This window comes from Phasianus colchicus, chromosome 2, assembly GCF_987193195.1.
Source record: "Phasianus colchicus chromosome 2, bPhaCol1.hap1.1, whole genome shotgun sequence".
Classification (NCBI taxonomy): Eukaryota; Metazoa; Chordata; class Aves; order Galliformes; family Phasianidae; genus Phasianus; species Phasianus colchicus.
In genome coordinates this window covers 7,128,255-7,152,131 of record NC_143437.1, presented here as the reverse complement: position 1 = coordinate 7,152,131, position 23,877 = coordinate 7,128,255, and the positions used below count along the sequence as shown (strand labels likewise).

Here is a 23,877-nt window from a genome sequence, read left to right as displayed (position 1 = left end):
CCGGCACTGCTCTATGGAATGAAGAGGAAGCACGGGTGGGAGTGCATGGGGTGGGTGGAAGAGAACACATTTCACCCAGAGCAAGTGGCTCCAGCTCCACAGAAACCTGCACAGAGGCAAAGATTTGCAAATAGAGCATATATTCTACAATGGAATCCTTAAATAATAAGGCCGTATTCCTACCATGAATTACACAGATAATCACTCCCACTGTTCAGCCAAGCATGCACATAAGTCTTTGAAAGATGAAAACCTAAGGCCTCGCTGAAGTATTGGTTTAACTTAAATCAGTACTTTAATTGATTTATTTAAGCCAGTGCCCAACCCGGTGTGACTCCCCAAATTCTGCTGCAGAGCAGTTTATTTCATTTTAGTTCAAAAATGCGTATCTCCAATTTTTTTTCCCAAAAGCATTCCTTCCTCCCCTCTTTACTGTCTCTCTATTTATGTGACCCTGGGTTGACATCAGTTCAGTTCCTGAAGATTAGAAGAGGTAAAACGGCTGCAACCTCATTCAGGGCTCCCTCCTTGAGGGAGTAAATGAGGCCAGTAGTCATGTCCCAGCCAGCCCAGCCACTTGTGACCCCTAATTACAGCTGCCTACAGGTTGGGGAACATACACTACTGTTGTTGTCTCTGCCAATCCTATTTTCTTTTCGTTAAAAGAAAATCCCATGATTCTGGTCCTTGGAGGGAAAAGAGCTTCAGAAACCCAAATTAACATCATCTAGAAAGTTTGCGTCAGAAACAAAGAGAGTCCCAAAAGAATGAAAAAAACCCAAAACCATAGCACAAACTCTTCTCTTTTTCTGGCATGATATGTAAGCTATTCATCTGACTTTTGGGAGGTTATCTCATGATTTTCAAACGCCTGCCATTAGCAATCAAAATAAAGCCAGCTTGATTTGCAGCGAGAGCTTCTCCATCACCGCCTGTTTCGACCAGACTGCCCTTCCCACATGGCCCCGCGTCGCCCCGGCTCCTCAGCCCCAGCTTCACGCTCATTTAGCGGGACAGGTGACAGAAAAGGGAGAGCACTAAATGATCTGGTCTCTTCTGAAATTAATTTAGTGGAGCTTTCTGATGAACACAGAGATCCAGAGGTGAAGGAAGCGAAAACTCGCCTAACGTGATTAACCAGGCGAGCACTTCCAGATAACATTTTTTTCCTGTACCTAAAAATGTCACAAAATAATACATTTCTTTTCCTAGCTAACTTCAGCATCTTTTTCTTTTCAATGTGCTCCTAGAGGGGATCTTTTTTTTTTTCTTTTTTTTTTTCTTAAGCAAAATTATATTGAGGATATATAACTTTTTTTTTTTTTAAGTTTCTAACAAAATATTTATTGTGCAAGACCCAGAAGATAAAAAAGATGCAACTGTTTTTCTTGGTTTGTTTTGAGGTTATTTACTTAGGACTAAGCACCTCATTTTTCTTGTGTACAAAAGGTAATTATGTAGTCAAAAGAATTATGGCCCACATACTTCAAAACATATGAAAAATGTAAAACTTTATTACATACATTAATTTCTAACAAAGGATGTCTCCAGCATCAGTGTAACTGGTGTGAGGCAGATAACTGATGTACGGTATATTCGTTGATGTTCCTCCCAAATGGGTTTTATAAAGGCAAACAAACAAATAAACAATTTCTTTCGTTACGTCTCCCTCTCTCTTATAAATTTCATCAGCCTCATACGGGGAGGAGGGGGTTGTCCATGGATTTCTTTTATTATTTTTTTTATTAATCTGAAATATTCTGTCTTGCAATCTGCTCACCATGCTTCCCTTTTATTACCTGTACATCTCCCTGAACAACTCCTGCTTTCCTCCAGCGATGCAGTCCCACCTCCTGCCCAGGCCACTGACCTCTACTGTTGTTCTTCTGTCCCCTTCTTCTTTCCCTGCTGAATTTTGATGAGCACGGCAAGCTCTTTCCCACTAAATCAGCTGGGATGGGAGGTAAGAACTGTAAAAGCGAAGTTTACAGCACCCTTATCTTTAGCTGAGCCACTTTAACTTTCTAATTATACATCTGGGTACCATTCCCAAGAGGAAAAGGATGGCCATTGAAAATGCCAAGAATAACTGAAATCAGTTCTCCTCAAAGCCTCTCTTGAAGAAACAAAACAAAGCTGAAGTATGAAAGATAGATTCAAGGTGGCCTTATTCTTTACCTTTAAAAGAATGAATGATGGGAGATTTGACACCCTTATGTTAAGACATAACCAAAGTAAACAGACAAATAATCTCCTTCCCATACATGTATTTGTTTGTTGGCTTCACTTTAAATACAAAATATCTATAAATATGTAATTTTTTCATGGTTATGCAAACCTGCTACATCCATCAGTACATGTGACAAAGCCCTTATAAGCTCAAGAAAAAACACTCACAGCATCCAAAAAATAATACACACAAGTAACTACTGGAATCCTCTATTTCAGCAATGCAGAGCCATCACACTAATTAAACCAAATCAACTTCTGCACCTTGATTTCAGCACAGGTGACTGCAGTGTTTCACAGGATCTTATCAGGATGCCTCTGAGTGAGCTTCAGGGGGCAGTTTGGCACCTCTGCTCATATCACAGGTCCTGGCGTGGCTGGGCATTGTGTTGCTGAGCCTCCAGACCTGACATTAGTAATGATGACACCACTGCTTTTTTGTGTTTTTGTCCCCATTTATATGGAAGTCTTCAAAAGACAGAGAAATGCTCAACTCAAGTTCTGGGTCCAAGCGCTCTGAACTTGGTGGATGTTTGAACTTGGCATAAACTTTAACTAAAGTTAATGTTGGCCATCTTTAACTAAAGTGTAGCGTTTGGGGAGCTCAGGACAAAAGGGAGGGGAAAAACTATTCCAAATTATACCTGAGCCATGAGGGTCACACAACAATCCTGAAAGCTGCCAACCTCAGAACCAGCAAGCAACCCTGCCTGCCCCAGTTGCAAATCTCTGTTCTTTTGCACCTTGTTCACTCCTCTCTCCCTCCTCCCGCTACCTATGAAAAAAGCTTTCAGTGTTTCAGACGTACTCATCACAGGTATCATGAGAAAAACGGGCCAGTGCTAGATCTCAATGGCTTGTTTGTTTTGCACTGAAATCTATCCACCTCCATTTCAGGCGTCCATCGGCTGAACCACCATTTGACATGCCCGGCCCCAACAATCACAGGGACTTGGCTGGTTAAAAACGCTAGGATTTCATTTTATTGCAGGGATATTATTCATTCTTGGGAAGGTTCAAAAGTACATGCGTCAACTTATGTCATCAAGGTCAAACAAAGTGGCATGCAGAATCCTAGCCAGATTGCATCGGTGGAGGGGTCTGGAAGCAGAGCCAAAGAGTAAGGAGACAAAAAAAAAAAAAAAGCTTTTTAGGGCATACTCTGGATCACTTCATCCTTCTGCAAGGGGAGGGCAGAAAGCTAAGGATTCCCTCTGAGAACATTGCCCCAAACAAACTGAAATTGAGTTGAGCACATTTCACTGAAGGTTTCCACTGCTTCTTGCCCAGCAACATGCCTATGGGTAAGACTGTCAAATGACAACACCAAAATGTGCCTCCAACATATACCAGCAAGCCCAGAAGTACACACAGACTAGCACAATAATAACACTAGATGCCATTAACAAGTTTTAGCCTTGTTTCTTTTCAGTGGAAAAAACTATTGGACATCCTTCAAGCCCAGACTCAGCACTGCTTGACCCTTTCCCTTCTCTGCCTACATTAAAAGAACAACTAAATAGTTGCACATAGGGAGAGTGGCCCCTCCTCACTCCAGGTGTCTGTATTTTACTTAGGGCCCCAAGCTTGATTCAGCTCATACAGTTTTTGACAAGCTTCAGCTGGCCCTCGTCACCAGACAGGCAGATCAATTAACAGAGGGATTTTTCTTCCCTAGCTCTCTTCCTGGACCTTTAACCCCTTGTGTGTCCTAATGCTCTAGGAAAGAAGGGCAGAAAGCAAGCACCGTGAAAAAAAGTGAATTGCCATTTAAAGCTTCTTCTTTTTCTTTCAAAGAAAATGCTGCTTTTGCATTTTTTTTGCCTGTCTCAGAGCCCCACCTTTCTGTAGACTTCTGGTTGTTCAAAACTTCTCGTTTACACCACCAGAAATGAAAATTTTGAAATTCTCACTTTCTGCTGTTTTTAAAAACCTCTTTCCTTCTTGCTATTGAAAGTAATGAAAGGGATGAAGTTCAACATTTTCTTTGGGGTGGAAAGTTATTTTCCACTTCTTCATTTTCTTTTCTCTTTTTCCACTGCACCAGTTTTTCCATATTGGTGCATGGCAAAGATAAATTCTGGCTAATGAGGCCAAAGACCAAGCCTGTAGCTGATGCTCTGGGAGCTTTATTGAAGAAAAGTTATCAGAATATGAACATTGGGGGGGAGAGGGGGAAGGGGGAAAGAAAAGATTTTGTAGAAAGAAAGGAATTGAAAGGGAAAGGGCTGGGAAGAAAGAGTGGCAAAAAAATGTTTCTGAGCACTACAAATGGAAAAGAAACGGAATAACTTGAAAATGGAAAGAAGAGTAAATGGTTACAAATTGCCCCATGAAAGAGAAACAATGTCAACATTGACAATTTTATTCTGTAATTTAATTATAACCCAATTTGTCTTTTGGTGATAGCGTACAAGAGAGCATGTCAATGGCATGAGAAGCTCCTTCAGCAACAGCAAAACATAATAAATAAATGTAATTGCTAGTGATAATAATTAGACATTTCTGTGAAAAACAGTTCCCAGAACTACTGGAAACTATCGAGAAAGATAAATGTTATGGCTACTGCAGGGAAATCCATTTAAATGTATTCATGGTGATAAATAAAATAACACCAGTGAGGTGATTGTTATTTTTTTAAACTTTTTTTTTTAAATAGCAAAAACAAACAAACAAACAAAAAGCCTTCCCACACCTCCTTAGGACAATTCTACACCCTTACTTGTAGAAACTGACTGATTTCCTCACTTTAGCACCAAAGTAGCAAGACAACAATAATTACAGTAATAATAAATGGTAGATAATTAGGATAACCTGTCAATCTCAGAATGCTGCATCAATGATATACAAACCAAAACGGGGAAGAAATAACAATTGCTCCTCCAGAAATAGCCTTCAGCTGGTGAAATAAACCTCAGCACTAGTGCACATCATTTTATCAGGCAGAAAATAGTTTCTGCTCTTCCTGAGTTGAAGTGATAGTTTCCTGCTGTCCCTGTCCTGGACTGAGGTACATGTGCTTTCTCAGGATGGTGTGGAAAGGAAACAAGAGGATGAGAAATCCCTTAGTGAGGTGAGCAGGACAAATGTGAACTGTCGGGCAGAGTTAAGGGTATGGCATCTTCTCTGTGGTTTATAGGGCACGGTTTTCTTAGCAAGGAAGGAAGAGGAAGGCAGCTGGTGATTTTTCACTGTGTATGAGGATTCCTTATCGAGGATTGGTAACAGAGCACTTTTTCTTGGGTGGATGGCTGCTGTTTAATCTTTTCAACGCTTGTTAGAAAACACGAAGTCACTGCTGACCTGTACCGGGAAGGCGGTAAATAGCAAAGGCATCTCACTGAGGCACAAAGGAAAGCACGAGAAAGTGTTAAATAATAACATTAGGTGAACAGAGTGGGGGGAATGAATACTTACAGAAGGGAAGGACCCTCTCTCCCGGAAAGAAATTGCTCCAGAAAGAACATGGCAGAGGCGTGGATGCTCAGCTGCACATTAGCTCTGTAGCTGGAAGGGTAACTTCAGTCCTTAGGATATGTAAACAGGGGGATATAGGCTAGAGGCCTGAGGTAATATCATCTTTGTCTGTGGCACTGGTGTGACCACTAATGGAATAGTGAATCCAGTTCTGGTGCCTATGTTTCAAGAGGTTGTTGATAAATTAGAAGAGTCATGAGGATGGCTGAAGGACTAGAAAACACTGGGAGGATTAGAAAACAATTGTGAGAGGCTCAAGCAGCTCAGACTGTTTAGCTTAATAGAGAAAGGTTAAGGAGTGACTTGCCCACAATATACAAGAAGCTTCACAGGAAACAGAAGGCTTTTCAGTTTAACAAAGACATACATAAAACAAGATCTAACATCTGGAGGTTGAAGCTAGATGAATTCAAGCTAGAAATTAACAGGAAATTTTTAACCATGAGAGCACTTGGCAATGGGAACGGTTTGCTGAATATTGTGGTGACTTCTGCCTCATGATATATCTTAACACTTGTTTTGGAAGGTCTGCCGAGTGGCATTACATATATAGGAAGACCTTAAGGGAGCCCTGTGTCCTTCACTAGGCAGAAAGACACATTGCATAATGGTGTCACTTGGTCTTTAACATCCCACCATTTATAATCTATGCTCTTAGTCTAAACATACATGGCTATCTACACTGTTGTATAACAGTGTGCCTGTTACTCAAAAAGCCACTTTTGGTCTGTTCATACTCTTAAAATGTTACCAGGAAATATAGAACATGACTTTTACATAATATGTATGATATTGAAAACTTTCCAGGAGAGTTTTTGCTTCTTATCAGATCAAGCCTGGTTTGACAGTGCTAAAAAGAATGATCTTAATTTGTTAGTTCTACACATTAAGCACAGAAGGACAGTGACTCATTTCACTTCTCCCTTTCAGTCAGATGATGCCCAACTTTCACTTTTAATTTAAGTGTAGATCTTGCCAGCAATTAATATTGCTGTCTTCAAATGGTCCCCAGAGGGAAGCTCAGCAGGTATAAAATAACAGGGTGCTTTTGCAAGGAGTCTGTAAATGTGCCACCACAAGCTTAAAACGTGAACTTCCCAAAATGCAGTTGCATTATCAGTGCTGATCTCAGATTCGTTGCCCTGCTCCCTGTATAATTCATTAAGGAGTGAGCCTAATGAGCAAAATGAATGCATTCTTCTACCACAGCCTAAATGACATTCCTGAGTAAACCACTCTTTTTTCCTTCTTCCCTGCAACACTTTGCATGTGCTGTCAATTACAGCAGATTGGTTTCTCGTTGAATCAACAAGGTTTGGTGGTAGTTCCCCTTTGAAAGTTAAAAGAGAAGATGAGCATTGCAATGAGCGGATCAATCCTATGGTGCCAAACATTTGTCAAATGGGAATTAATGAAAGAGGAGTGTCCTTGCTAACATGCTAAATCCAGTTTGTAATCCCCAGTATAACAAGAAAACAAAGACATTTCCATCCCCTCTTACATCAGGAATAGAGGTAGGATGATGGAATGATGTGAACATAAAATAATTGTACACACAGAAGCTTATGCAAAAAGGCTTTGTTTGGAAGTGCTGGAAAGCCACTCACCCCGAAACAATGGGGCAAATTAGCATGCATCCAGCCCAAGGGTGCAAGCAGCACACACACACACACTCCCGGTGACGGATGCTTAGCTCTTGCTGGGAGGTCACCACTACGAATCTCTCTTGAGAAAGCAGCATGTCAGATTTCAGACACTTTCCCTACAAATGGGCTTTTGCAGCTCAAAGGAGGAGGTGGGGGGGAGCTTTTCGATCCAGATAATAAAGTCCATTTACATGAAAAGATGCCGCTTTCAATGACATGATTAATTTCGGAAATACCTGGCATCTGAATGAAGCAAAGACTTCAAGAGATGACTGATGATGAGAAAAGATAATTAGGCAAATGTCAAGAGTCAGTGTTTTGATTGGTGACTGAGAGGCTGGTCTGACTAGGTTATCGTATACTGATTCCAGATGGAAATGAAAGGACTTTGTAGGGAGAGCAGGATGATCCCTTCGTGGTTAAAGACAAACTCTCTTTAAGCCATAGATTTTTTCCTTGGTTTTCCTCCACTGCAACCAGCAGGGAAGCTCTCCTGCTCCAGCAAGCGCCCTTTCTGAATGGCTTTTCAAATGGTACTGGACAAAGTTCAGTTATTGTTATGCCCTGTTTAAGTCTTATCACATTTGAGTCACGATCAATCTATCTTGCATTTTAACATTGAGAGGATTTGGCTTTTCAAAACATCTTGAGCTGTCTTCTCCCCAGCTCTCCAGAGCTAGAAGATGGTACAGCCACTTTGCAGAGAGGACGAAAGTTGGTTGGTTCCCCACACCTCTCAGCTTCCCACCAAGAGCTCGGTCTGGCACTGAGTGCGGTGCCCTCCACAGGACAGAGAACAAACCAAGGACAATGCTGCGGTCCTCAGTGAGGCCTACTCTGACAGGACTGCCCTGCTGGGATTGACAGATTACCTCCCCTTCAGAAAAAGGGAGCATTCACAGGGCCCTCTCCCTAATCCATCACGGCACTCCAGGTTGTGCTTGTCACTGCTTGCTCCTTTTCCACGCATGCTGCTTTTGATTTGTGGGATGCGCTGGCTTTATGCAGGCATATTTAATCCTCGGTGGGAAAACCACTGATGCTGGAGACCTCAGTAGGCTTCCCAACCTGTTTTCAGATGAGCTGACAGCACAGCATGCTTCGTTTCTGCACCGCTGTGGGCCTGCTCACTGCCTAACGAAGCAGCTGCTGGAGAAGGCCTGCTCTGGGAAGGAGCGGGCAATGAAGCACTGCTCTGCTAAGTCATTCCTAATTTGGCCAGCCATCCAATGCCGAGGCTGCTATTAGTTAATCTTTGCGTAATTTGTTAAAGTAGGCTTTATAAAGTACTGGAAATAATTGTCTCCCTCCTCCCTCCTGAATCCCGCAGCAGCGCACGGTTAGGGGTTTAATAACAGACTGTATCGTGCAGTCAGAAATGGTGAAGGTTTTATAGCAGTGCATTAGCCAGAGGTGGATAACCTATCTCTAGAGGCTTGATTGACTGGAAACATATTCTCAGCCTGCTTAAAACTGCTTAGAGTGTGTCATGGAGGTCCCCCAAAATAAAACGCTCAGTGTATTTAGTGAAACCCTACACCCTAAGTACATGTAAGGGCACTGTAAGATACTAATTAGGTTGTAACATAAAACACCATAAAAAGCAAAGCATGACATACAAAAAAATGTTTAAGTTCTAGCCAGCTCTTTCATGTTAGAGAAATACATTAAAAATATATTCATAGCAAATATAGTGAGGCTTTGAATAAATCTGTTTCTAATGGTAGCCTATAGCTGGAAGAGATATTGCTCATTATGGAGAAATTTCTACTTACATTTGTCTTCAAATATTAGAAGCTATTCTTGTGGACTTTTTATTTATATGAAATAAAGAATCCAGCTTCCACAAAGACCAGCCAATTATCGTTATGGTGACCACGGTCAAAGCATGCGTGCCCAGCACTTTTTTCCCAGTCTTTTCCCTAGGAAAGATATGGAAAACAACAGTGCCACATGAGAATAATGACTATGCATGATGGCACACAAAAGTGGAATAATCATAACAATAACAGTATTATTAATAATAATAATCACCAAAGTGAAATTTAAAAGTACGGCTCAAACACTTTTCACTGAATCACTGAAAGGAAAGTCGTCATGAAAGAACTCACAAAGTACAATAATGATGTCTTCTTTTTTCTTTCAGCATCTAGAAATTCTCATATTCTTGCTATCCTATTTTTTTAAGCATTAGTTGTCAGCCAAAAGATTTTCTCCATGCTGATTCTTTTCTTTTGTAATCCAGTGACACTCAACTATATACATTGTATTAATTAGAAACACAGCCTCCTTAATAATGTTGGAATTAGTGTAATTTTTAAACACTTATGAATATAATTATTAGCCTGCGTTAGAAATATTAACATCAAACGTGTGCTGTGCTGAAAGGAGCAGACCTCAGAGCTGTCAAGTATAAATCTATCAAACAAAATTATATGTACATATGTAGTTGTCTAAGAAGAAAATCTAAGTAGGATAGATCCCAAAGTCTTTATAAACACCTCTAATAACACACACATAAATATGAGTTGCATCATACAAAAAAACCCAACAACATATAGATTTAAATATTATCATACCACTACTAAAAGATATTTTTTGCCAAAGCCGTGGCACTCTTGCACATTACTGAAAGAAGTGCTAATTTAATAAACATGTTGCTAGCTGCATTCAAACTAAACAGCAATCATATATGTTCGTTGCTGGATGTGCACAAAGTCATGGATTGCAAAACCCCTTGTTAGGAAACAAGCTGTATTTTATCAATGAATATATTCTTCTTGGGATTTTATGGCTTTGCTTTAATGTGGACGGTCACTTTCCCTCCTTTGTTTGGAAAAGGTACAGTTTATATTTCTTCCCGGATTTAGCATTTCCCTTGAAGGTTTTTGTGATTAACAATATAATAATTTTATTGAGTTATTTCAGACACAAATGACTGAGCCCGAAGGGTATTCCAGATTTACAAGATTTTGCTAATAACTAGGCTCCCCTTTGTATTAAAACTGCTAATTAGTGCTTTTAAACAGCTCAACATTTAATTCTTTGAAGGCACCATATCAAGGGCTGATATAAAACTGTTTATGTAGGATATATAAAATAAGAAGGTGTTAAACCCAACACAAATTGAGTGGCAGGGGGTTCCCTAAAGTGCTAATTTTATGTTTGTTTTCGTCTCATTTAAAGTTAAGATGTCTGCATTACAACAGTGAAGTGTAACATGCTTTACATACAGATTAAGCAAAATGTGTCAATTTATGAGCCTTATTTGCCTGGAGATGTAGTCACTCGTAGTTTCATCAGTGCTTTTATGCATGCATATATATGTGCACGTGTTTTTGTATGTGGGTACATAAAAATGTGTGTGTATATACATAGCTCTGTGAGTACCCGCACACAGAGGAACTCATTTTTACGTCCTTATTAGCGAGCCTCTGCATGGCCCCTTACTTCAGTGATTATGGGGAAACTTATAACTAATTAATTATGTGAGATTGCTCATTTAAAATTTTTAAATATTTCATTTCATTTAAATACACTGTGACGTTTTAAGGCCGCATTTTGTTTAATTGGTATTGCTAAACAGAACTGATTTATACACGCTGAGGATATCAGATGGCTGTAATAGAGAAATAAATGACTTGTCAGCTGCATTCTATCATTCTATCCTCCTTTTCTCCAAGTCAGTCTTCAGAACATCGCAGAAATTCACTAAAAACGAGGCAATTTTCACTCAGAAGTGCTAGTTTCTTATTAGTGAACACTGAACAACTGCTTCTAGGAAACAGAAAAACACACATGAAAACTAACTTTTTTTTTTTTTTTTTTTGGTCAAAGCCATTGTTCATATCAATTTAATTCTGAATTCTTTGTTCAACAAGGTTGTAACAATAATCGCCTTATCAAGTGAATTTCTGGCTATCATCAAGAACTGTGAATTGTATGAGAGTCTCAGCTGCCCATCTTCAGCTGCCCTTGCTTTGTGTCTGCAGAGCACCATCATTGTGCTCCACTCCCTGCACCCACTTTCAGAGGTGTGATAATAGTTTTCCAGTACATCTCCATATACACCCGTAAGATAATGCAATATCCTGCAGATGCCAGAGATCAGACCTTGGAAGGGAAAAACTCCATGCAGAATTCTACCCCAAATAAGTGTACTTAGTGTGCAATTAATTGGTTTTCAGGCTTTGAGCTCGAGTACAAGTGTAGTCATTTCAGGGTTCACATGCAATACTGATGAGAATTTATTTATGCAACCTAGTGGCCGTGCATAATAATCTATTAAGAATAATTTACATAGTTCCAAAATTGTTTGACGCAAACATTAAGATGGAAAATGTCACCAAGGTAAAGCTGCAAAAGGTGGTGTGGTGGGAATGAAAAACTATCTACCAGGCAAGTTAACAAATACATCAATTTTTTTCTTCTAATGCTATTCTTATTGCAAAGAAATGGAAGAATTAAATATCCACCTTTTGCATTGTATGGTAAACTTTTTTGAGAGTTCCCATCTCAAACTGCACTCTGTTCTACCTTTTCACTTTTAATAGACAAGCAGTAGACACCAAGATCTGGCTGCACTGGCCAACATACAAACACATGGTAAAAATAGACTTTCCTCATAGATATCAGTCTGAGTGGACTGCCTGTTCATACAAAGATGATAATGTAAGAATATGAGCTATAGCATCTTTGTGAGATTGTTACTTCAAGAACAGTGCTTCACCACTATGTTATGTTTACTTAGGCAAGCGTTTTTCTCTTTTGCAGGATGAATCACTTACTTTGCAACCAATGGTACACTGAGCTCAAATGTTTCGGTCTGTTTATTTTATATGTATGCACTAAAGCAGTGGGTGGAAATGAATTGGCAAAACTCAAGATTTTCTTAGCATGATCTTGAGTAAAATCCAGTGTGGCTTTTTAAAACTTTATATCAAAAGACCTGTATAATCTTTACCTCATTCCCAAAGCATACGATCAGTTGGCATTCTCAAGGCAGCAGTAGTAATGCTGTCCCCGCAGCTTCAGGAGCAAGCATAAGCATTTGCAACTGATTTATGCATCTCACCACACAATGAGGTATCTAGAAAAATGTATATTATTTGATGTTTCAAATTCAAGGTGAAATTATCTATATAGTGCTTTATAGTTGCTTCTGTATTATAACCTAATACACATTAATATCCCATTTTCATGGTCTTTGTTTCTCTGTTCCTAACTCGACTTCCCTGGGAGAGCCTCTGGGAGCAAGAAAAATTGGAAAGTTGCCCTGACTCTCATTCTGTCCTGACACATGTGTTGGTATGCTTCAGAGCAGCCTAGAGGCAGCCTCGACAAATAACATCTGGCACTTTGCCTTCACAACTTGCATTTATCCTAGTGAACTTTAGGCGCACACACTGAGGCATCTTTGGTGGGAGCCCATCACTTTGTTTCCTCTCTAGGCAACAAAGACAGCCATATTCAAAATGGGCATCCCCAAGGCACATGGGATTTGGTTTTCTTTATAAATTAATCTCATAAAAGAAAAGCAGTTGTGATGTGAACTCCAGATGAAGTAGAAATGGGAGAGCAACTCTGTTATTTCTCCTTTTTGTAACTTTGTAAGCCTGGCCATTAAGCCAATGGCATCAGCTTCCTTACTACAGATACATGGATAATTCCAGCTTTTACTCTACAGTTTCTAAGAGCTGTCAATAGCTGAGCACTTGGAAAAGTCAAAAAGTCATCTGTATGGTCATTTACTTTACCAGGGGACATACCAAATTCCTACATTGCTTCTGTGTGAACTTACTGTTCTGAAGAGTTGCTTCATAGGACTGCATGACAGTCCAACTCCTAATAAATCCCACCTGACTGAAATGAATTAGGTCTGGGAATATGTGTTCCAGATTATTAACCAGCACCTTTGCAAGTAACTTACCATCCACATTTATTAAAGATATTGGGTGATAATTTGTGCAGTGTTCTGGATCTCTCCCTGGTCTAAGAATTATGATAATTAGTGCTCAGAGAGAGGATGTCATTCATATGTTTCTCAGGGTGCAGAGAATAGCATATCATTACACTCCTTTTAGATTTGAGATGGATAACTCCAAGACTATTCCTATCTTTTAACCTTGGCCAGCCAGGAGACTGCTTGGCCGAGTGGATGGGGGCTCAGAGTGAGGGTCGGGATGGTTCAGAGAGCTGTAAAGTGGGAGATCACTCCAGGAGGAAGGATCAGTGAGGAGGCTGATATAAGCACTGGTGCCACGCAGTGACCACTCTGAAAAGCCTTTTAAGACCTAAAAAATGCAGAAGGCAGAAGATAAATTACCATCTGCATTTGGAGATATCAGAAAGTGGGGCTTTGAATTCTGGGAGATAATTTAAGAGAGAATAAAACTGTAAACTCCCACAGGAATGTACGTTTTAAATTCACTTCTGTTAGCGGATTTTCGCTTCCCAAAGTCCTCAGAACTACATCTGCACCGGTCCAAAGCAATGCATCTGCCAGAATTTCTCGAATCTGGTACCCTCACATTGCAGAGATTCTTCCACCTGAGTTACACTGACACTGCAGCCTCTGGATTCCTCTGTTTGAGCACGATGCCTTTGCATCGCTTTCTTGGAAGAGAAAGTAATCTATGTTACCACATCTTTATTTCTATCTACACTCAGACAGGCACACAAAAGACTGTGATAACAGTACCATAAAGTCAGGTTTTTTTCACTGATCTGTAAACTTGGCTTATTCTGTAGCTAGTCATTACACCATGCAGTAATTTTCATGGTGCTATTTTGGGGGACAAAAAAAACCCAACTTTCTCCTTCAACAACATATTCCTGCTTGACTTTCATCAAAGACTTAAACAGCCAAGGGCTTTTAGCATCTCATTTCACTTACACACACAGGCCATTATAACCTGCATAAACAAGGATGACAAGTTGAGATTAATGAAGGTCCCAAAGTGACAGAACAATTTAATTGTCAGAAATCATAGGAGGTGAACTTTGCCAGTGTATTTATATAAGACTGCCATAGTCAAAATCTTCCCTAATTGATTATGACCAATAAGTAATAACACTGGAAGCAGTTTTCTGGTATACAAACAAGAAATGACCCAAAACAGTTAATAGCAGTATTAAGATGCATAATATAAGAATATTAGATTGATAAAATAAATGACCAATAACACTCTGCAAATAATAGTCGTGTTTACACTTTAAAGTAGAGCAGAGGAAAACTGCAGCACTGACAAAAATCAAATGAAGTGCTCTGATTATAAAAGAAAGAACTTGCAACAGAGATCCTTGCAGTGATACCACTACAGCAGAGGTAAGTATTTGAATCTGCAGTGCAGTACTGTCCCTTCACCTCTCTCATTCGCATTACTATGAGAAAGTTTAAAGATCGTTTTTGAAAGAATCCTGAAAACATTACGTATGTTTGTTCAGAAGGAGAAAAACCAGTGCTGTGTAAACACACATACTCACATGGATTTCTGATACTAATTGAGGGGGGGGCAAGCCACACAAAACCTCTTTTCTAACCTTTGGAAGAGTCATCAGGTAATTCATAGCTCAAAACACAACCCACAGCTCTTTGTATTTTTGAATTCCACGTGCTCATTCAGTTGTTGCCTAAACATACGACTGCCTTTAGAGATAGCCGCCTCAATTGGAAGCCTGCTCAACCCGTTTCCTTGCCTTTCTATGATCATATCTCCTTATTTTTTCAATTCCATATATCCTGTATTACGTCCATTTATATCTTCTAGCCAGGCTTCTCCAATGATCCCGAGCAAATCATCAAGCTAATTTGAATGATAACTCTCACAGAGAACTGGAATAACCTCTCTTTTATGTGTTTTTTTTTTCTTCTTTTTTTTTTTTCTTTTTCCTTTTCCAGAAGGTAAGTAACTAACTGTGCTGGCAGTATTCCCCCTTCTAAACATAAAAAATATCTCTTCTTTCCAGTAATATTGTACTTAAATGGCTGCCAGAGATTGCTGTATAATTGATCCTGCCTTAGAGCAGCAGAACAGAATAGATGGCCTACGGAGTTTCCTCCCAGTCTTAAATTTCAGTGATTCTCTAATGATAAAGGAAAAAGGCAGCACTTAATGCATTTCATTCATATCACCTCATAACTGTCCCTTCACATGACTAAATCAGGCTCATTTTGCAATCTTGTCCTCCTGTTTACAATGGCACGTGTCAACTTAGCTATTCCAAACTTCTTCCAATAGACAAACCAAACAGGATACCGTAGACCAAGCTCTGACTCAATATACACGAGCTGTTCTCATTAGATCAAAGGCAAAGGTAAATATAGCCGAGGCAGAAATTGCCTCCATATGTCACATGCAGCCTAACTGGTGTTTTATAAAATGATACTTACTGTCACCAGCAATCTGCAAAAACACTCCCAATTTCTCTGGGATCTTCCCCTTGACATTCTTTTCAAACACTTTGAAAAAGGTTAAATTTTAAGAGGGCATTCTGCAAGCAGAAAGTCTACATTTGCTTTTCAGCAAGAGCCTGAAAACCTCAGTCCCAGTTGCATTTCATGCCTTTGGAGTTTGGAAAGAAAGTGCCCACATTTCAATTCAGATTAGTTAGGCCCATCTTGATAAAAGCTGAGGTCTGACTAACCCTCCTCACTGCTTCTTTGAGTGGGCCATGGGCTGCGTTAAAGGCAAACTCTTTCCTCTCAAGTTTAGCTTCTCCCTTTTTGAATACATTATCTGCAGGATTTTTTAGCACATATTTTTTCTGTTGTTTTCGAAAGTGGCCAGACAAATACTTTGTGTAAACTTCCTTCAGACAGCAGATAACTTCGAGCCGCTGCTTGGCTGACGCATTTTGAGAAATGAGTAATCAAAATTCATGATGTGCTCTCTGGTCCCCGATGCATTTTAATTCTTTGATCAGATAAATGCTATTGCCTAAAAAAAAAAAGTGTACATGTCTTGAAGGATCAAGAAAATGAATTCAAAATGTGCTTTCACAACCAGTTAAAGTTATTTACAGAAAGGCCAGGCCTCTATAATCTTTTCCCCCCAAATTTGTAGTGTTTATTTACAGAATGTAAAGGAAGAGGAGAACGAATGTAACCCCAAAGGGTTAACAAAGTGTACTTTTGGGGGAAGGCTCAGGTCACACTCCTATTGAGCCGACTTAGGCATTCAAGCCTTTTAACATCATTAAAATCCTCACCGGTAACAGAACCTGAGCTCCTCAGCCTCATTATGCCACCCCCAGTTCAAGCACCCGGAGCCCAGCTCACAGCGTGTTGGGAAGGACGAGCCCCAAACATCACACTTTGGCTCTGGCACTTTTGCTTGATAAGTCCAAAACAGCCCAGTCTGACAGGCCCTTTATATGCTAGCTTGAAAAATAACCTATTTAGCATTCCCCAGTTCCAGCACATGATTTCACTGGGAAACTATGCAAAAGATACTTTGGAAATAAATATGCACAAGAAATTACAACTCTGTCTGAATGACCCCCTACCTTGGAATGTCTAGAACTGTGAGAATTATAAGGTCAGGAAATATGTACAGGCCTAGTGCCTTGAAAAGTTACTATTCCTTATTAGGAATCTGCACAGACATGGAAGCGGGAGTTGTATAAACTAAAAGGAAGATTTTTTCCTGTCGCTTACATGCCTAGTCCTTGACCTATCCCATTTATAGTTTCCTTTAAGATACTATGCATTGCAAGTTCATTTGTTTCCTAGTAGTCCTCCAGCAGCGATCTGCAGATCCAGCCAATACTTCAGACAGAGAAAGGCTATGTAAGCAGAAGCTTGAGATTTATATGCTTGTAAAATCACAGGTATTCATTTATATCGCTGCTAACAATTTTGAGCTCCAACTCTACCATTTCCAGGTAAAAGGTATCCTTATTCTCTGTCTGAAAATTTTAAATGCAGACATATAGAACTGTTTAGTCTGCTTTACTATAAATAGGAGGTAATATGTTATTTCAAACAAAAAGTATACCATAAACTACACACTTAATTTTGACAGATTGTGCTTTCCTATATATGGCTTGGTCCTGCTGTGCTTTCACAGATCAAACTTCCATTGACTTCAGCTGAGTCTCTGAACAGTGCAATTCCAGATACTGCCTTTTGTTGTATTTCACACCTTCAGGTTTTTTTCCTAATCCCTTCCTCTGCATAGAAGTACTATACTTTGCAATATCCAATTGTAGGCTTGCACAAGCTGCTTGGCTGACAAAAGCTTCTTACGAGCTGAGAAGTGCTTGCAAGAAGCAATCCTCTCCTTTGCCTTTCCTCTCCCCCCCTGCCTCACTCAAATGTCTTGATTAGACAACTGAGTCTCAAAATTCAGAGAGTACCACTGCTGTAGATAACCCCCAAACTCTGCAAAAGGAAAATAGCTGCTTTTACATCAGAGATAAACTTTCAGCTAAAATTCTCCTTTGTGTCACCCCCTGGTTTGCAGTTAAATGGCGCGGAGTGTTTACTCTTCCAGTGAACAAGCCCATTATATGACTTAAAGTGTTAGCGTACACAGCACTGACATGTCCATTACACCCATGCATACTGATACCTAGATTACAGAGAAGTTCAGGTTACCCAATTAAGAACTTGAGCTGCATTTTGGAAACTGAGAAGCTGGAGGGAGGTCTGGCTGGGCTATTACAGCTCTGATAAAGGCATTGTCTGTTTGCAGAACCTTGGTCCAATGAGTGCCAGCAGAAGGAGAATGGATCTGAAGAAACAGACCCAAGCCCAGATGTCAAACCAAAGTGCTGGCTCATAGTTTAGCCTGTGTGAACTGGAAAAGGAGGCTGATTCGTGGCTTGTCCTCCTGTCAGAGTGGAAGAGTGGGCTGGAGGATGGATGTGGGTAAAATGCACCGTATGGGTCCTGGTGGCACTCAGGGCAACTTGACAACCTGCCTTCACACTTCCCTGGGGCCTCACACTCCAGGCCAAATGGCTCACATAGCCATTGACACAAATCTCAAGTTACAACAAAAGAAATCCAAACCCTGTTGTGTTGGAAATACGGCCCAGACAGCACTTTCTTTCTCAAGGCCTTATAGTAAAATCAGGGCAATGTCTTTCTGATTTGAGCCTACAGTTGCTTATCAGAGAACATCAGCTTTAATTAAAATAAACTAAAAATAGTAGAAGAGTTTTTCTGAGCCTTCAGTCTACCTGAAAACCTAGGCACTGTAACTGCCAGAGATGTCCAGTGACTTAAAACTGGAACACTGAAAAAAAATCTCTGAGTGGGGAATGAGGCTTGTGCCTTCCATGCTGCTCTTACAAGGGGTCTGAGTCCCAGTTAGCAACACTGATGAGTGAATCATCTCAGGTTAATGGGAGAATCTCCACTGACTTCAATGTGAACAGAATTGAACCTTAAGCAGTTGTCAAAGGACAGTGCAGATAAAGGCAGCTCCAGCCACTTCCATTTTATTTAAAGATGTTGTTACGTGCTTTGACAGTTCAACTCTGCACATTTAAACATTTGGTTACTGCAGCCTTAGCGAAAGTGATTCTCTCTAGCAATACAAATCTCTGGTTACCAAACATTTACTTTATGCTCTCAAAAAGATAATGTAACAACATTCTGTGTTTTCTGTTTCCAAATAAAAGGAATTCACAATATCCCCTTGTGTTATTGTTACGGACCATACAGCTAAATTTAACTCCTTTATCTTATGCTGATCTTTCAAATAAAGTTCATTATTATATCAAGTATGTTCACGGTTAGCAATTATTGTTTAATATTAAACACCCTTTGCCAATAAAGGTCCATATATAATTGACTGTTACAACCCTGGTTACAGCTGTTCCAATAATAAAAGTTCTAATTAAAATCACATTCAGATTTCCGAGATAACCACTTCAGCACTGCTCACATAGCAAGCAGTACCTTCTAACCATCCCAGGGACCAGAGGGAGTCTGCTTCTTCAAGAAAGCCCTCAATCAGCAGAAGACTGCAGGATCACTTCCTCTGTTTCATTTGGTAACAATGAAGAAATTCATTGAAATTTTGGTGTTGTTGGGCACAATTCTCACCACTCAAACTCCTTAGCAGCAAGAAGTCCACATGAACTTTTGAACTATAAGACTTAGCTAAAAAGCTATGCCAATTTTTTTCTGCTTTCTGTGATTTCTTCATAGAATCACAGAATGGCCTGGGTTGAAAAGAACCACAATGCTCATCTAGTTCCAACCCCCTGCTATGTGCAGGGTCACCAGCCACCAGACCAGGCGGTCCAGAGCCACATCCAGCCTGGCCTTGAGTGCCTCCAGAGATGGGGCATCCACAACCTCCTTGGGCAACCTGTTCCAGTATGTCACCACCGCACCACCCTCTGTGTGAAAACCTTCCTCATAATATCCAACCCAACCCTCCCCTGTCTCAGTTAAAACCACTCCCCTATCACTATCCACCCTCGTAAACAGCCGTTGCCCCTTCTGTTTATATGATCCCTTAGTATTGGAAGGCTACAATGAGGTCTCCCTGGAGCCTTCTCTTCTCTAAACTAAACAAGCCCACTTCCCTCAACCTTTCTTCACAGGAAAGATGCTCCAGCCCTCTGATCATCTTCACAGAATCACAGAAACATAGAATCGCAAAGTTGGAAATGACCTGTAAGATCATCTAGTCCAACTGTCCTCCCATTACCACTGATACCACAAGCCTCTAAACCATATCTCGTAGCTCCTCATCCTATATTCTCTCATATTTTCTCCCATATATCTCCCATTCAACCCCAGCTATTCCTGTCTACTCTTAAGGAGCTGTATGAGCGTATGTCAGTAATAGCTAGAACTACCACCAGAGGTTCACAATCCCCCCTTGCACAGCTGCCAGCCCCTGGCAGATTCCATGGGGATCTGTAAGGACTGACATAGGTGGAGTTGAACCTGTTCTGTATTTACCATCACCTCACCAAAACATTCGCAGGTACGCACTCCACACAAATTCAACTTCATCATCAACAGTATAAAGAAATTTCACACAGTATTCTCCTCCCACTCTTCCAGTTATCTTCCACCCATAAAGTACTCAGCTTAAAGAACTGTGATTCTTATGCCAGCAGGAAGAGGCAGCTCTCACACATAAATGAATGGGTTCTTGCCCTGGGAATCTAACCTTACAATAAACCATTCCAATCAAATTTAGCAGAGCCAGATGTGTGAACCAACCTATTTTCTTAACCTAGCCATCCTACCGCAGCATAGTCCAATTTTCTTAATAATAACATTGCAAAGCACTAGCAATTCAACTCTTCCTTCTTTCTTCAAATAAAGCAGGCATGCAGGGAAATGGAAAACACTATGTGATTAAAGTGATAGAAATAAACATTCTTAAGTGAGAAAAGAAAATGAATGAAGTTCCCACCGGAAGACTACCTCATCATCACTGTGACTTCAGCTACAGGCCAAAACTCCAGCCAGTGCCCACCAGTGTTATTTGAGCCACTTCAATGACACTACTCTAGTTCACACCCTCCCAAAAAACCCAACCCTAGCACATGAGCATGCAATTATGGCCAGGCAGTCTTGACCGCTGCAGGGTTTCTGCGTTGCTGAGTCATCCTGAAACACTCCAGAGTGTTTCTCCTCTTTATCCAGCACCAGTCCTGCTCTGGCTGGCTGAAGCTTTCTTTACCCTTCATGCACCCCCAGCCTTTTTGGGGTGGGTTTGGAAGGCAGTGTCAGTGATCCTCAGCAGAAATGAGATGTTGCAGTTTTCATGCAGACTCCTAACTTATCTGAATTGCTCCACACTGGGCGCAGTGATTTAGGAAAGCCCTGCTGATGTGCAGAGCTATTTTGCAATCACGCCCTTATGTTCAGCTGTTTCATTTAAGTGAATGAACACTACTGTGAAAAACTTTGCTTTTGAGTTTCCTAGCATTTTAAATTTCCATTCAAAATCTGCACTCAGAAAGGGGTTTGCTGTTTTCATACAGATATAAAACATTTGTTTCTATGAGTGTAATGTACCAGGCTAAATAAAAATAACCCTATACTGCACTTCAGGGTAAAAATCAGTTTTGGGTAATTCAAAGCAGTGACATACAGTGTGCTGATCTATAGAGGACCAGTAAGCCTACTCTTCCCCCAGCCCTTGGTGTGCTAGCTACGTAGTACAGTACTGGGTTTGGTAGCACTCTTCACATTGCTTCATTACAAACTGCTCTACAAAGCACCTCTGCTATTAAGTCAGGGTCAGTGTTTCTGTCGTCACCCGTAATTTTCTGAAAAGGTACAAGGAAAGGTGTCTCTTGGACCTGTGACATCAAGAAGGAAACTAGTTTCATACCTGATCACTAAGGTTTCCTGCACATGCCCGCAGAGAGCCTTTGACTTCTGGCCATTTCTCAGAGCCTGACAAAGCATCTTTATTCAGCTCTAGGTCAGAACCCCCTTACCTGTCATAAAGACAGATCCACTTCCCACCAGCCCTCATCTAAGAAGTGCACACACACGATGTATGTTTTAATGTAATAAAGGGCTCCCCTCGTTGCGTCTCAGCTTCTCCTACCTGGCACCAAAGCCTGATTAAATATTAACGTGGGGTAGGTCCTATTATTTCCTGACTTCCGAGAATCCATTGGTAAATTGAGATCTAGCTGCTAAAAATTTCTGACACAACATAATTTGTATTGAACCCCCTTTCCTTGCCAGAGTGCCAGTGTTAATAAATCAGGCTGTTCACATTGAATAAATCCATTTAAATACTTATAAAATATTAAAGACGCATTTGGGAAAAGCCTCTAAGGTGATTGTTGCACCCATGCACCTCACAGTAACTAATTTATTAAAGAGTTTGCAAACCTGGGAAAGAAGGGAAAAGAAAAATGGTTTCATAAACCAAGAGCAGAAGCCAATTTTTCAGCTCAGATGATGAAAGAAAGCATGCATTTCTAATCAAAAAGACAGATACGCCTTTTCTCTCCCACCATTCCCTCAACAGCAAAGTGCCTTTTCATCATCAACAACACTCCATTCCTAATGTCTGCTGAGGCCTTTCTGCACCTTCTCCATACACTAGTAATGTACACACAGCATCCCTTTGAAACAAGAGCCCATTAGCCGAGGCAGACTACCTTTTCACATGGAGTCCTTCCGTTGGTAGTCATCAGCAGAGTGCTAAATCATTCCAACTGGGCATGCTCACAGCATGGCAGCGGGATAAACAGATATTTAGAGACACAGACTGAAAATTGCTTTTCTACCTTTCTCAGAGGGATTTTTTTTTTTTTTTTTTTTTTTTTAAGCAAAGGTCATAAACTACACAGGGAACATCAAGCTCTCCTCTCTCACCCCCCTTCCCTCCTCCCTTAAACACAGATTTTTTTAACAAATCCACTTTTGCTTACACCCAGGTCATCTGTAATTTTAGACCTTCAACCACCAGCCAGTCCCCTTTAAAGATTACATAGCAAATGCGACCATAAATTTGCCCCACAATAAGAAACGAGTTTGAGCATGCCCCGAAAGAGGGATTTATGTGATTGTTTTCCTTCCAGTGGGCGTGGTGAAGGGATATAGAAACTGTCAGCGAGAGCAGCAAGCGGGGTGATACTTCACAATAGCTACCTGAGTAATGCAGGAGAGATTATGCCTAAATTGAGGACTGCCATTTGAGAGGACAATTAATTTTCAGGCTGTCGTAAAAGCTCTGTTGACAATTCTCAGCTGAGATTTTGCCTCTCGGCGAGGGTTTACACAGCTTTGTTCAATACAGGCAGTGGTCCTGGTGCCATTCTTTGGGTTAAGTCTAGGGATTTTTCCCCCAAAGAAAAGCCTAATGCCTGTTATCGTATTTCTTTTTGACATGCAAGAAAGCTTTTGTGTGTTTTTTGTTAATGCTCACTTCTAGATCTTCACCTGAGACCAAACTCAGACAGCTGTTTTTTTTTGGAAGTGACTGATTCAGTATCCTAATGCAGCTGGGCAGAAAAAACTGAAGCAGTCAAACTACAAGCAGCCTCTGATCACGCGTGGTCAGGAGTTTGCTCGTTACACTCCTTTGCTGGTCCCTTGCAAGCACCCAGGAGCACAATGGACTATAAGAATGGAAAATCTATTGATATCTTATGTTGCATGTGGGAAAGATGCTTTTCTGCATGCCCAAGTCATCCCACCAGCGAGTAACCAATTTTACAGCAAAAGATAGCAGATGATGGTTTCATGCTCCCAAGGAGAAATTCTGAGCCCTACCTGACAATAACACCAGGACTGCCTTTATTTTTTTATTTTTTATCCCATTCCGTTGTTGTAGTGGGCTTCAGTGACAATAATATCCCATCCAAGCCCACTACAACAACGGAATGGTAACACTACAGTGTGACATGGGGCATGTTCTCCCAGGAGGATGTCTAAAAGCAGGTGCCTAAGTGAGCCTCTGGGCATCTTAGAGAGCCCATGGACCAGAAACAATGGAGCTGAACTTTTGAAAAGGTCTTCTGCCACATCTATGCCACTATAAATCTCCAGCCCGTGGTACCTGGATGGAAGCATCCC

General features: G+C 40.6%; 1 protein-coding gene across 19 annotated transcripts in view; it reads right to left on the bottom strand.

The window, feature by feature from the left end:
• The window catches only part of LOC116232872 (uncharacterized), a 324,054-nt gene that overhangs the window by 27,069 nt on the left and 273,108 nt on the right, over positions 1-23,877 (bottom strand). For 18 of the 19 annotated variants that reach the window (XR_016463853.1, XR_016463863.1, XR_016463860.1 and 15 more), the window contains one exon: positions 9,128-9,274. The exons of the other annotated variant lie outside the window; for it this stretch is intronic. The gene's annotated coding sequence lies outside the window, so the exon portion shown is untranslated. The remainder of the gene's footprint in view (positions 1-9,127; positions 9,275-23,877) is intronic. 19 annotated transcript variants of the gene reach the window in all.